Below are 15,621 nucleotides of genomic sequence, written 5' to 3' on the forward strand. Positions count from 1 at the left end.
GCAGGTAAGTGTTAATTTTGAATATATATATTAATTTTGAACTTTTTTTTATATTTAGGTAAAAAAATTTTAAAAGAAATAAAATTTTTCATTATCTATGCGACCACCTACATCCAAGAGGAAAATTTCCAAAAAATAGAGCGAGTCCTTAAAAGCCGCTGGAGTCCTTAACAGCCGAGTCCTTCAAAACTTATATAACACTTTTGATTAACTGAAGAACATTTTTAAATAAATCAGCGTAAATTATTAAACAATAGACCGTAATGAATTTGAATTTAGATGGTTATTTTGATGCTATATTTAAAACTGTCTTTTGGTAGCACACAGCTATTTAAAAATACCTTTTGGTACCACATGCTTGTGGTACCGGAGATTTAGTAATTTTGTATTGATGCCTCAGGTCCTTGATGCTAATTTAGCTAGATTAATATGTATTTTTGTGTCCTTTGTCCCTAGCGATTTAATATGCCTTAGAAAATTAGTGTGGTGGTCAGAGACGACACCTAAGTATTTAATTGAATTTTCTGATTTAATTAATTGATTATTAATGCGGACTATGGGGGGCGTTGCTTAAATGGGTTCTTAAAAGTCAAAAAGTTACATTTGTTTATCGATAGATTTAAGGTGATATTTGGAGCAAAAGTCGTTAAGGAAAGTCAAGGCTTCGTTAGCATTAGCTTCTAGCTCTTTACCCGCTTTACCTGTTATTATGAACTCATAGTCGTCAACAAAGGCTATTCGCGATCGCAACGCTCGAGAACGCCCTCTAGCGGGAGCCTGCAAATATCGGACATTAATTTATCACGTTTTCATTCAGTTCCACCAGAATCACAGGCAGATTCGGTCGCCATTTTCTTTGCACGAAATAAGAAGCAAAATTTCCCTAAGGAAAAAGCCGAAAAACTTGAAAAAACTCTCCAGAACATTGTTAAATCTTTCAGAAACAGAACACGCCAAACATTTGAAGAAAATTCCTCAATAATTTTCAACTTCTATTATCAACAAACTTGCAACTGATAACTTCCGATTTCGCTATGGCATACTGTTACAGATGTGTGTTTCAAGGTAAAATGCATTTCTTCTGTCTTCAATTCATTACAAATTAAACTGAAGTCAACATTGCTTTCGTCATTCCAATAAATAAATATGAATTCAGAACGTCAAGAACAGCAATTGTTATAGAATATTCTTCTTTGTTACAGAACGGTATATATTTCTGTATCTATATAATTCGGAAAACAACAATAAAGAATCATCCAAATTACTTGAAATAGTGCTGATGATTAATAAATTTTTTATCGTTTTCTTGGTAAGTATTTTTTGTTTTGAAAGAATAGATAATTTCAACTAGAATTCAGCTGTTCTGTTTTTAAGATACATTCAAATTCATATCGAGATCTTACAATTATAAAATTTTGATGTGTGGTATGTTATCTAAAAGTAATAAAGGGATAATCTATGTACATATTATTTGAAAATAAAACTTTCAAACGAAGAACATTTCATTTGGAATTCTGCGGATTTATAAAGAAGGTAAGTGTCATGATTTTTATAAAAAAAAATTAGCTTGTACATTTTTTTTTCTTCTTATTTGATGATAGTTCTCTACAGAATGCTTTTTTACGTCTGATTAAGAACTATAAGAATGAAAAGAGAAACAATATGGAAGTTTTTTATTTCAATATGAGGAATTTTTAAAATCGTTTTTTTTTATCCTAAGAATTCTTTATTTTACGCTATTTAGTTTATAATTTTTTGATAAAAATTGTTGTTAAAATAATTGTTTTGAAAAATTAAATGGTATAAAATTATGTGCTAATGTATACTTCTTGCATATTCTAATGTTTGAAGTAATATGATTCAAAAAAGTATGGAATAACAATTCGGTACTTACGTAATAACGCCACTACAACTACAACTACAGATTTGGCGGTTTTTAAGTACGTATTAAGTATTTAAAATTAAAGTAGTTTATTGGATTTCGGTGGACAAAATGGGCAAAATATTTCGCACCTGAAAAAATAAAATTGCATCTTGTTCTATTTTTGGCAAATCCCAAAGACGCATTTTCGTAGGACTAAAAAATGGTAATAAAAATCGAAGAACAAATTATTTTGGAATTTGGAATAAAGCAGGTAAGTGTTAATTTTGATAGAATAAAAAATTTTACTTTTAAGTAATTTTTTTCTTATTTGATGATAGTTTTCTATAGAATGGTTTTCTGCGTCCGATTATGAATCAAAAAAGAAAAAACGTGAAAGTTGTTTGTTTTAATGTAAGGAATTTTTAGAATTGGGTCTTTCTTTTTTGCTTTCTATCGAAAGAATTCTTTATTTTACCTTTTTTAGTTTCCAAATAATGATTTTTATTGAAACTTGAAATTTTTTAATAAAGATTGTTGTCAGAAAACCTTTTTTACTAAATTAAATTTAATAAAATTATGAGGCTTATGTATACTTTTTGTTCATTTTAATTTTTGAAGTAATATGATTCTTAAAACTATGGAATGTAAAGTTTAAATAGGCCTTTCATGTTATATCATTAAATATAGTAAAACTATTTTTCGGGCATTAGGTTTTAACTCTTAAAAGAATATACATATTTTTTTCTGTTTATTTGCAAATATTTTTCCGATGTGTTTTGTATATTCCTTCTCTAAAAAAAAAAGATACCATTTTGTTTTCGTTTGCATAAGAAAGCATACTAAACATTTTTCGTTTTTAAATTTAATTAGACACGATAAAAAAGGAACGTTGTAATGGTACACGCTACATTAAAGACGACTCTAGAGTAAATGAATGACTGTTCATATAGAAATCGCAGGTATTAGTCTCATACAACAACGCCCCCTATAGTTCGTTGCGATCGTGAATTGTTGTTTCGTTGTCGTGTTTAAAATCCTGCAAGAAAATGACCGCGATAATTACCCACAGGAGTGGGCCTAAGCATGAACAAGCTGTGGACAGCCCTATTACGTGTTCAATTTAGTTATTCCTAGACCGACGTCGAATTCTATTGATCTGTTTGTGAGGTAACTGTTAATTAGATTAATTAGTTGTTTAGAACCGTCTAATTCGATTAATCTATTGATAATTTGGTCCCAGTGAATTGAGTCGAAGGCTGCCTTAATGTCTGACGAGATCAACGTTTCGTATAATTTATTTTTGCAATTTTTATTCTTTTTTGCTGTTAGCGACTAATTTATAACTATTTTTAGTGCTGATTCTGTCGATCTGATTTCTCGGAAGCCGAATTGGTAGTTACTTAGATTGTTATTGATTTCTAAATTATGGGTTAGTCGTTGTTGAATAATTTTTTCTAGTAATTTGCCTAGTGTTGGTAGTAGGCATACCGGTCGGTACACGTCTGGTTGAGTAGGTTCTTTGAAAGGTTTGGCAAAGTACACCACGGTGGCTGATTTGAGGTTATTTGGAAGGTGATTTAAAGTTAGACATTTATTGATCCATTTGATTAGTATGATACGATCGCCATCGAATACGCGCCTCCAAATCATAAAATTTAGGCCGTCTGGAATTGAATTGAATTGAATGCGGGGTTTAGTGGCACAAGGTCCAAAAAAGGACATACTGAGTCAAACACACGGTTTTAAAAACAGAAAGGTTAAGTAAACCACACGTATAAAATCAGATAAGATAATGAAAATTCTAAAACAATGTTGTAAAGTTACGTACATTAAAATCAATAAAACTGCATGGTAGATTTACTAAAACACTAAATAGTATAAAACAATTATATACAACTTAAAATTCCAATAGTGCGCAAGAATGCAAGAATGTTAGGATGGTGATTTTTATCTAACAAGTCTTTTATATATAAAATAGTGCTTTCAAAAAAGGGAAGGCGTTGTTGGTTAAAACATGGGCAAGCGATTAAAATATGATGAATTTAAAGTGAAACGTTACAAGTATCGCATCGAGGAGGCAGTTCTCCGAACAGCAAGTGAAGATGAGTCAGCCGAGTATGTCCTATACGTAGACGGGTGAGCTTGACATCTGCTCCGCGCAATTGCAACACAGGCCAAGGCTCTAGCGCGGATTTAATTGTGTGCAGTTTGTTTTCAATTTGTAAATCCCAGTGTTGCTACCACAAAGATATAGTAAACTGCCGTATATAATTCTTCATGTCTGAAATGGGGACTGATAGTGTTAATGGAGTCGTAGCAGATCGGGCAGCAGAGTCACCCATGTCATTACCTGAAATACCAACATGACTGGGAATCCAACAAAATAAAATCCTTAAACCACTTTTGTGAAGACTAACTAACAGATGTTTAATGATACATAAAATAGGGTGAGTTTCGTTGTTTACATGATTATTCAGCTGACGTAAAACACTTAGGCTGTCAGAGTAAATGCAAAACTTTCGTGCGGTTAGTGATGAGATAAGTCGTAGAGCTATTAGAATGGCCACAGCTTCGGCAGTAAATACAGAGCATATGGCAGGTATGATATAACTGTATGTTCGATCAGCTATAATGATTCCATATCCAACATGCCCTGGAGATTTTGACCCATCCGTAAAAACGGAAACATACTGAGAATACTCATGACGATGAGACATAAATAGCTGAATATACACGCTAGGAGATATACTGGATTTTCTGTATGAAGCAAATGGAGAATAAAAGTGATATGACGGAATAATCCAATTTTTGTTAAGAAAGTGATCGGTTGATTGAGATGGTGATTCGCAAACATTGAATGCCTGAATAACTGTATGCATACTAGCATTAAAAGGAGGTGTGTATGAGGGTCATGCATCATATAATCGTCGTAAGCTTAGTGGAATAACCTCATGTCGAAGAGGATGAGATTTAGATGACATAACACGAAAGTAAAATGTAAGACAGAGCTGCATACGTCAAAAATAGAGAGATGACAAATTACATATACTATATAAACTTTCGACTGGGGACGTTCGAAATGCGCCGCTACAGATTCGCAATGCAGTACGATGGACTGTATCTAATAGCTTCAAATTTGACGCAGTTGCAGAGCCATAGACTGCGCAAGCATAATCAATGCGTGATAATATTAACGCTTTGTAGATTCTGATTAGGGCGATGCGATTCCCATCCCAGAAAGTATTTGAGAGAACACGTAGGACATTTAAAGTTTTTTCACGACGTTTTCTAAGATAACGAATATGGGGTAGGAAAGTGAGTTTGCTGTCAAAATTTACGCCTAAATATTTCGTCTCCGACACAATAGGTATATTAACGTTATGAATGGAAATAACAGGATCATTGTGTAATCTGCGCAATCGACAAAAATGCATGCAAGAGCTTTTTGTGGGTGAAAGTGTATGACCATTTTGTTCACACCATTTTGAAATCTTATTGACGGCAAGCTGAAGTTGACGCTCAATAACGCGCATATCAGAGCCAGAACATGAAACATTTAGGTCGCCAACATTAAGTGAGCCAAATACATGAAGTGGTAGTATGTTCAAAATGAGTGAAACATGAGTAATAAAAAGTATGATACTTAAAACACTGCCTTCAGAAACACCTTCGGCCTTAATGAAGAGGTCTGAAAACGTAGAACCCAATTTTACCCGAAAATGCCGTTTCTTCAGGAAGATGGGTAAATTACCACGAAGTCCCATATCGTAGAGTGTCTTAAGAATTCCGTATCGCCATGTCCGATCGTAAGCCTTCTCAATATCAAAGAAGATAGAGACAAAATGGTTACGTCGGACAAAGGCGTTACGAATTCGTGACTCTAAAGCAATAAGGTTATCAGTAGTAGTTCCTTTTCGAAAACCACTCTGGAACTCAGGTATATGATGGTTCTTTTCTAGGAAATATACTATGCGGGTATTAACCATGCGCTCAAAGGTCTTTCCCAGACAGGTTGTTAAAGCTATAGGGCGATAGCTTTCCGGGTCCTCAGGATCCTTGCCTGGTTTCAATATGGGGATGACAATTGCCTCACGCCAACATAATGGATAAGTCTGTTCCGTCCGTAGTCTATTAAATAGAACCAGGACGTTACCCAAAGACGTAATATCCAAATAGCGGAGCATTTGGTAAGTTATCCCATCGAGACCAGGGCTTGTGTTCGCAGCTGTTGATAAGGCCTTTTGTAGTTCCAGAAATGAAAAATTGCCATTGTATGAAGATGATCGACGAGTGTGAAAATTGATATTATGACGTTCAGCGTTGCGTTTATGGTTTTGGAAAACCGGGCTGTAACTCTCTGTACTAGAGATGGCGGCGAATGTCTCACCAAGCATGTTACATACATCAATGGGAGCAGAGTAGACTGTATCGTTCTTTTCTAATATAGGAAAATGAAATTCGCGGTATATGCCGTTTGCCTTTTTACTCTCGACTAAACTTGTTTGGGAGATGTCATTGATGATATAGATGAGACATTATAGTGCTTCCATGATTCTTTTTGGCTACGGCGTCGGACCTTACGAGCAAACGCTTTAGCTCGTTTAAATGCTACAAGATTTGATGTGGAAGGAGAACGACGAAAGAGGCTCCAAAGTCGTTTCTGTTCCTTTTAAGCGGTAGAACACTCTGAATTCCACCAAGGCTTACGATGGTGAGGAGGAGTAGTTGAAGACTTTGGAATACTCTCTTCTGCAGCATTTATTATTACAGAAGTTACAGTATTCACTGCGGCATTTACGTTGTTACCTGTTACCATAGCATCAGTAATCTGAACAAGTTGAGTAAGTATGTGCCAATTAGCGCATGATGTATGAAAACTGATGGTTTAGGACTCATGGGAACATTAATAGAATATGAAATTATGAGTGGAAAATGATCACTATTGTGAAGATCATTACTCACAGAAAAGTTTATGAAGGGCAAGAGAGCTGGTGAACATAATGCTAAATCGATGGAGTGAAAGGTATGAGTCGGCATATGAAAGTAAGTCTCTTCGCCTTGGTTTAACAAACATAGATTATGTTCCTGTATAAGTTGCTCTATTTCACGTCCCCGATCATTGGAGACAATCCCACAATTCACTATGACCATTAAAATCCCCGAGCAAAATAAAAGGTGAAGGTAATTGCATAATCAATGAATTTAGTTCTGTTTGAGAAACAGGTGTATTAGGAGGTAGATAAATTGAGCAAACAGTGAAGAGTACATTAATGTGAATTTGAACAACAGTTGCTTGTAATAAAGTTGATAAGAAATAATGAGTAGATGGTAATGCATTGCAGGTTAAAATTGCAACGCTGCCATGAGGATGACTTCCATCATGAAGATCATGTCGGATGCAAGAGTAATTATGAAATTTAAAATTATGACATGACGTTAAATGAGTTTCCTGCAGAGCGAAACATGCAGGCTGATATTTATAGATAATATCCTTGATATCTGAAAGTTTATTTCTTATGCCACTACAATTCCAGGATATAAAATTAATAGACATTATGGAATGGATTGATATTTTTATAATTTAACGTCAAGTATTTTAAGATGAGTCAAGTATGAATTAATCGTCGGAAGGGTGAAGGGACAATTCGACGTCAAGATCCATCTTCTTCGGAGCACCAGAAGTGGATTGGTTGACGTACTGATTATACTTAGGATCTTTTTTCTTCCGAGTTATGCCAGGTTTTTTACTTAGGGGTATTTTTGTTGATACGAGCTGCTTGGGGAAAGGTGAGGTTTTTTCTGAGTATTTTTAGGAGGAGGAGATGTTGTTCTGTTTGATGGTGCATTAAAGTTAAATTTCGATTTCTGAGCTGCATTTTCAACTTGATGAGATGTAGAAGGCAAAGGTGGAAGGTCTGTTTGAGTACTGACAGAGCATCTGGTTACCTTTATAGCCGCAGAATAGGACACGCCTGGGTGTGGGGTTCGAGCGGTTACTATTCGGCGTGCCTCATTGAAAGTCAGATTCTGTAAAACTTTGACGGACTGAATCTCTTTTTCCTGTGAACATTTTGTACAATTCCTGGAGTAGGCCGCATGGTCACCATTGCAGTTGACGCAGTGGGGCTGTAACTCACAGGTTGTATCAGCATGGTCACTGCTAGAGCAGCGGGCACAGATGGGCTTGCTTCGACAAGATGCCTTTGAATGTCCAAACCTTTGACATTGGAAGCATCTCAAAGGATTTGGCACATATGGTCTAACCGGGCAGTTATACCAGGCAAGCTTGATGGCAGATGGTAAGTTTGGAGTAGCAAAGGTAAGAATGAGATGTTTTGTCGGGATAAGTTGACCATCTCGACGAATCTTTATTCTTCGAACAGCAATAACGTGTTGGTCACGCAATTCCTCTACAATATTTTCTTCGGTATCATTGATAAATTCGGACTGTGATATAACGCCTCGTGACGTGTTTAAAGTTTTATGAGGAGTAACATTAACAGAGAACGAGCATATGTTTGTTCAAGTAGACAGAGTAGTAGCTTGTTTTTCGGAAGAGACTTGAACTAACAAGTCACCTGAACGTAATTTTTTAACTGAGGCTACTTCTCCTAGAAGAGAAAGAAGAGCCTTATGTATCAAAAATGGAGAAACTCTGCTAAATGACGTATTAGGTACTGTGGGATTTGTCAAAGCTATCAAGAAATACTGAGCGTGATCAAATGGTACTAAAGGTGTTCCGCTGTTTTTGTATTGGTGTGTGGAACTGACCACCACTTCATTTTCAGCCATAGAAAATTAAATCAAATTTCAGCTACCAGCTGCACCACCCACCACGGAGTCCAACTAAGGGGATGCAAATAACAAATTAGTGCTGCCACAAATCCGCTATTTGACACCGATGCTAACCAATAGTTATACGCCCGAAAGTCACCACTGAAGCAGCCTCCACCCTTAACGAGTTGCCCAGTAAGTGACCTCGAGCTTGACCTTAGCCAACAGATGACGTTTGTGAATAGCCGATTGGTGCACACAGGCCAATGTGCACCTCCCGTTTACCTGAAGCACGGACCTAACCAGTGTATTGGGGTACCAAAATGCCCCTCAACTGCCAGGATCCCCTTTTCCAGGGACACGGGTCTCCACGCACGGCAAACACGCGGGTGGTCTCTTCCCACCTGGGTCCGATACTACAGGGTGGTAATCGAACACAGATAAAAAGCCCTTACCAGTAAATTCGGCAACCACGATAAGGGGGAAGAGAAAGAAGAAAGTAGGAGAAAAGGGAAAGGAAAACGAAGGGCGGAAAGATCACTAGGGTACCCCGGGGCGTGACTCCCTGTGTTCACCTAAAGAAGGTAAACCCCCTCAGGGGTTAGCCCGTCTGGACCTGGTGCTTTGGTGGTTAGGAAAGTGAAGAGAGTATCTGTTGTCTCCTTGCGTACCGACAGAACAGTAAGATGTCTTAGCTGCCGTGGAATCACCCGAACGTAATTTTTTAACTGAGGCTATTCCTCCTAGAAGAGAAAGAAGAGCCTTATGTATCAAAAATGGAGACTCCTTGCGGAATGACGTATTAGGTACTGCGGGATTTGTCAGAGTCATCAAGAAATACCGAGCGTGTTCAAATGGTGCTAAAGTTGTTCCGCTGTTTTTGCTAAGGTGTGCAAAATTCAACCCCTCGCAGCATTTTCTGCCATAGAAATTTTTTTACACTTCGAATTCCAGCGGCACCACCCACCAACTAATTGATAATTGAATGTAGAGTCTAATGACACAAGATCCAAAAGAGGATATGCTGTGCCGAACAATACGTTAATGAAGCTTAAAATGTAATAATGCAATCTTATTTTTATGAAATACATAAAGGCTACGTACAATATAAAATACCAATAGCTCGCAGAAAAGCGAAAATTTTATGATGATAGTTTTCACCTAACAAATCCTTCATATTCATTGGGAGGAGGCACTCCAAACAACAGATGAAGATAGGTGATTTGAGTTTGGCCGATTCGGAGAGGAGTAAACTTTACATCTGCATTACGTAGATGCAATACAACAGAGTCCAACTAAGGGAATGCTAGTAACAGATTGGTTCTGATACCAATGCGTTACTCTTACTGTACTTTTGAATTTCTGTTTTCAGCGAAAAAAATATTTTTAATCTATAAAACTTTCTACCATATCAAAATATTTCTAATTATATCTATTTTTATCATCTAAAACTCGGAATTCAACTTGAACTTGCTCATACATCGTAGTAGCTTTATACGTCGTATGTTTAGGCGAGACTTTTGTATGCTTTACGTGCCATCAAATCTTTTCTAAGAAAAAATAGCAAATGGAGGAGGAAAACGAATAACAACGTGTAATATAACATAAATTAACGAGTGAAATAGGAACTATATAAATATCAATTTATTTTCTATACATTTCATCAAATTGTAATAGAATCAAACATTTATATTAAAATTTTATATTAAGATTTTTATTTACATTCAATAAAATTTGTAGTAAAATAATATTTAACTTATAAAATCATATTATTTCATCATCTTTTTCGTTTATAAAATCATAGCGGCATCTTTTGCAAAATTCACTCTTCGGCATTCTAGTACACATTGGTCTGCATCAAGAATTCCTTGAAAAAATAAGGTAAAACTAAGATTGCATAGAATTGAGGAGAATAATTACAAATTAGATATTTTCATTGTTATTTCGTAATACATTAATTTAATAAAACCAAGAAGCAACAGCAATCTGTCTAAACAGAGTGGGAAGATTTGCGCATATGGGCAGGTAAGGCTTCATAATAAGAACGACAATTAAATTGTTAGTTAAAATAATTGCATAATAGGCAAACAAGGTTTTTGTGAACAAATATCATAATAATAAATTGAACTTGATTGAATATAGGATTTAATGGCACAAAGTCCAAAGGAGAACATGCTGCGCCAACAATATCACTAATAGAAGAGAAAATTTCAAGTTATAAATCAAAGAATCAGGAAATTTAAATAATTTTAAAGGAACTAAAAAAAGTAATAATTATAGAAAAAATAAGCTTCTATAATATTGTTGTAAAATTTAAGTTTCTTTCATAATACAAAATTGCTTAAAAATATTTCATACTTCATTCTCCTAATTTGGCTGGAGTGATTTGACGACTTTTTATTTAAACCTGACTAAGGATGAAAAATAAAGTTGATGAACACAGTATTAACCGAGGTTCATAGCATGTGAGAAATCTTTTTATTTTAAATTATTTTACACTTCTGATATTCGATAAAAATTCAGAGAAAGAACACTTGATTCGGAGTAACAGATTAAAATAGCTATGTTTTACCCTCACAGCTAGAATTGAATTAGCTTGTTTATTGATTGAATGTAGAGTTTAGTGGCACAAGGTTCAAATTAGGACATGCTGCGCCAAACAATATGGTGAAACAGTTCGAAAGTCTAAGTGCATGCAAATGCTAGTTGCAACTCAATTAAAACTTATAAAACAGTACTAAGTGAATAAAACAAGAGAAATTTTATGATTAAAATCAGATAAAAAGTATGAATACAGTATAAAACGCGCGAAGTAAGTAAAATGTACAAAGGTGATAAGATATTAAGAGTGTATAAAACAGTAGATGTGTTAAGACTTTTATATGCAGTTAAAAATACCAACGGGACGTAAAAATGCAAAAAAGTTGGGATGGTGAATGCCATCCAACAAATCTTGCATGCATAAAATAGAACTTCCAAAAAACTTTAAACGATGTTGATTAAAACATGAACACGTTATTAAAATATGATGAATTGTGAGAGGTACGTTACAAGTACTGCATTCCAAAGAAGGCTCTCCAAACAGTAAATGGAGAATTGTTAACCGGGTGTGACCGATTCGAAGGCGGGTGAGCTTTACATCAGCACTGCGCAAGCGCAGCACTGGTAAACTGTTTAAATCAGATTTAATGTTACGCAATTTATTAAAAACTTTGAGGTCCCATTGTTGTTGCCATATTGATGTTACAAATTTTCAGATGTGTAGTTTCACATCGGCGAAAGGTATGGACAGTGATAAGACAGATGTGGCAGATCGTGCAGCTGAGTCTGCTAGTTCATTCCCTGGAAAGAAAACATGACTTGGTACCCAGCAAAATAAAATCTCAAAGCCGTTCTTCTGAAGACTTATTAACAAATGAATAATGATACATAAAATTGGATGACTATCACAGTGAAACTTTTCTAGTTGGCTTAAAACGGTCATACTATCAGAGTATAGGCAATACTTCCGAGTAGAGTGTGAGGAAATTAGTCGTAGTGCCATAAGGATTGATTGAATGTAAGTTTTAATGGCGCAAGGTCCACAGAGGACATGCTGAGCCAGACACACGGTTTTAAAAACATATTAAAAGGTAGAATAGAGTACAATTACACAATCAATAAGTATAGTAAAAATGATGAGAATTCTAAAACAGTGTAAATGCAAGTATTTTTAAATGCGGATAAAGCTTGATAAAATGGTTAGCATGATAAATCTCTTATATACTGTTTAAAATACCAATAGTGCGAAGAAAAGCAAAGATGTTAGGATGATGGTTTTCATCTAACAAGTCTTTTATGCATAAAATGGAGCTACCAAAAAAGGTGAGGCGAAGCTGGTTAAAACATGGACAAAGTATTAAAATGTGATGAATCGTGAGTAAAACGTTGCAATCGTTGCATTTGTGAGGAGGTTCTCCAAATAGCAAATGAAGGTGAGTAAGTCGAGTATGTCCTACTTGCAAGCGGGTGAGTTTGACATCTGCCCTGCGCATGTGCAGTGCAGGCCAAGGCTCCAAAGTAGGTTTAACAGAATTTAATTTGTTTTCGCCTTGCAGGTCCCAGTGTTGCTGCCATAAACACTGAACAAGTTTGCGAATGTGGTTTTTTAAATCAGAAAATGGAACAGATAATGTTATTGGAGAAGAGGCAGATCGTGCAGCAGAATCAGCTTTGTCATTTCCTTTAATACCTACATGACTGGGAATCCAGCAAAATAAAATTTTAAAACCCTTCTGTATAGAGAAGTCAATGTATGTTGAATAAAAATTAAAATTGGATGAGCTTCGTTTCTCACATGTTCTAACTGTCTTAAAACACTCAAATTATCCGAGTATATACAAAATTTTCTAGCCGAATGCGAAGAAATGAGTCTTAAAGCTTAAAGGATCGCAAATGCTTCCGCTGTAAAAACAGAGCAAAAATGCAGGAATGTCGTAGCTGTAAGTAATATCAGCCACAACAATCCCACAACCAACATGTCCAGGGAACTTAGATCCATCTGTAAAAACTGCTATGTATTGTATATACTGATGACGATGGAAAGTGAACAGCTGTTGAAAAATGCTAGGTGAGACATTAGACTTACTGTATGACACAAATGAACAATCAAGATAATATGATGAAATAGTCAATGGTGTGATGAGAAAATAATTTACAGATTGCGATGGTATATCACAAAAATCAAGTGTCTGAATGAGTGATCGCATGCGAGAGTTAAAAGGTGGTATATATGAGGGTCGTGCATCATATAATCGTTGCAAACTTAGTGGAGTAATCTCACGTCGAAGAGGGTTCGATGAAGATGACATGACGCGAGAGTAAAATGTCAAAGAGAGCTGCATGCGTCTGAAATCGAGAGAAGGTTGATGACACACAGCATACAAACTCTCAACAGGAGAAGAGCGAAACGCTCCACTACATATGCGTAACGCCGTATGATGCACCGTATCTAGACGTTTTAAGTTAGATGCAGATGCCGTTCCATAGACTGCACAAGCGTAATCTAGGCGTGAAAGTATTAATGCTTGATAAAAACGGAGTAAAACTACACGATCCGCACCCCATAAGGTATTTGAAAGTACTCGCAACATATTTAAGGTTTTCTCACATCGTTTTCTCAAATGTAAAATATGAGGTAAGAAGGTGAATTTTTCATCGAAAATTACACCTAAAAATTTTGTTTCTGACACAACTGGTATGACAATATTATTAATGGAGATTACAGGGTGAAGATGAATGTTACGCAACCGACAAAAGTGAATACAAGAACATTTATTGGGTGAGAGACTATGCCCGTTTCGATCACACCATTCTAAAATCTTATTAACAGCAAGCTGCAGTTGACGTTCGATAACGCGCATATCTGATCATCTGCATGACACATTTAAATCATCAACATAAAGTGAAACAAACACGGTAGGTGGTAAAACGTGCAAGATGAGCGAAACATGAACAATGAAAAGTATGACGCTTAAAACACTGCCTTGGGGAACCCCTTCAGCCTGAATAAAAAGGTCGGAAAACGTAGTACCTAATTTTACCCTAAAATACCGTTTCAACAGGAAGTTTTTTAGGAAGATGGGTAAATTACCACGAAGTCCCATATCGTAGAGTAGGGGTGGCGAACCTTTATGCACCAACGTGCCATTTTTTCTGAAAAATTGTTTAATTTGGTCATAGACGTGCCGTCAAACAATTCTGACTTCGTGATTATTTGGAAAATAATAACACTAAATAATCAACTCAAAACTCTTTATTTACTATGAAAAAGAATACATTTCGCAATGTCTCAGTTCTACGCGTAATTCAACTTAAAGTAACCTAAGTGTGACTTCTGTTGTTGCAGATTAGATGACAAATAACTTATATTAGGGTTATAAGATGTTAGTTTAAGCAGAACTGTTAATTTTTTTTGGTAGTTATTTATTGTTAGCTTGTTTTTTTAGGGTAATTAATTGTTTTTTGGCAATAATTGTAATTTTTTTGTTAATAATTGTTTATTTTTTATGTTTGTTTTAAGAATTTTAATTTAATTGGTAAATTGCTTCACAGTGAACTTCGTGATCGATGGCGTGCCCAAAATATTATGTGGCGTGCCATAAATGGCACTCGTGCCATTGGTTCGCCATCCCTGTCGTAGAGCGTCTTGAGGACTCCGTATCGCCATGTTCGATCGTAAGCCTTCTAAATATCAAAGAAGATAGAGACAAAATGGTTACGTCGGACAAAAGCGTTACGAATTCGAGACTCAAGAGCTATAATATTGTCAATTGTGGACCTACCCTTCCGAAAACCGCTCTGGAAATCAGGTATATGATGGTTCTTTTCCAGATAATACACAAGGCGAGCGTTGACCATGCGCTCAAGTGTTTTACCGAGACAGCTGGTTAACGCTATAGGGCGATAATTAACTGGGTCTTTCGAATCTTTGTTTGGTTTTAAAATAGGTATTACAATAGCATCTCGCCAATTGGAAGGGTACGCATATTCCTTCCAAATTCTATTAAATGGGATAAGTATGTTAGATAAGGACTCAGTATCCAGATGGCGGAGCATGTGGTAGATAATTCCATCTAATCCAGGGCTCGTGTTTGCAGCTGCTGATAATGATCGCTGTAATTCTGCAAAAGTAAAATCATGATTATATGGAAATGATTGGCGAGTATGAAAATGGATATCGTGGCGTTCAGCATTACGTTTATGATTTTGGAAAGCTAAATTATAGCTATCAGGACTTGAAACAGCAGTAAATGTCTCTCCATGTATGTTGCAAATATTGGCTGGATATGAGAAGGTGCTACCGTTCGTTACAAATATAGGGTAATGAACATCGCGATATATGTCATTTGCTTTTTTTACTCTCGCACGGACTTGTCTGGGAGATGTCGTAGATGTTACTGATGACACATATCACTTCCAAGACTCCCTCTGACTATTGCGGC

The 15,621-nt window shown here is 35.8% G+C and overlaps 1 protein-coding gene across 1 annotated transcript in view; it reads right to left on the reverse strand.

Annotated features, from left to right (window-relative positions):
- LOC107453428 (uncharacterized) overlaps positions 1-15,621 on the reverse strand; it is a 50,302-nt gene that overhangs the window by 33,699 nt on the left and 982 nt on the right. The gene's annotated exons all lie outside the window — the stretch shown is intronic.

Source organism: Parasteatoda tepidariorum, chromosome 3, assembly GCF_043381705.1.
Source record: "Parasteatoda tepidariorum isolate YZ-2023 chromosome 3, CAS_Ptep_4.0, whole genome shotgun sequence".
Lineage (NCBI taxonomy): Eukaryota > Metazoa > Arthropoda > Arachnida > Araneae > Theridiidae > Parasteatoda > Parasteatoda tepidariorum.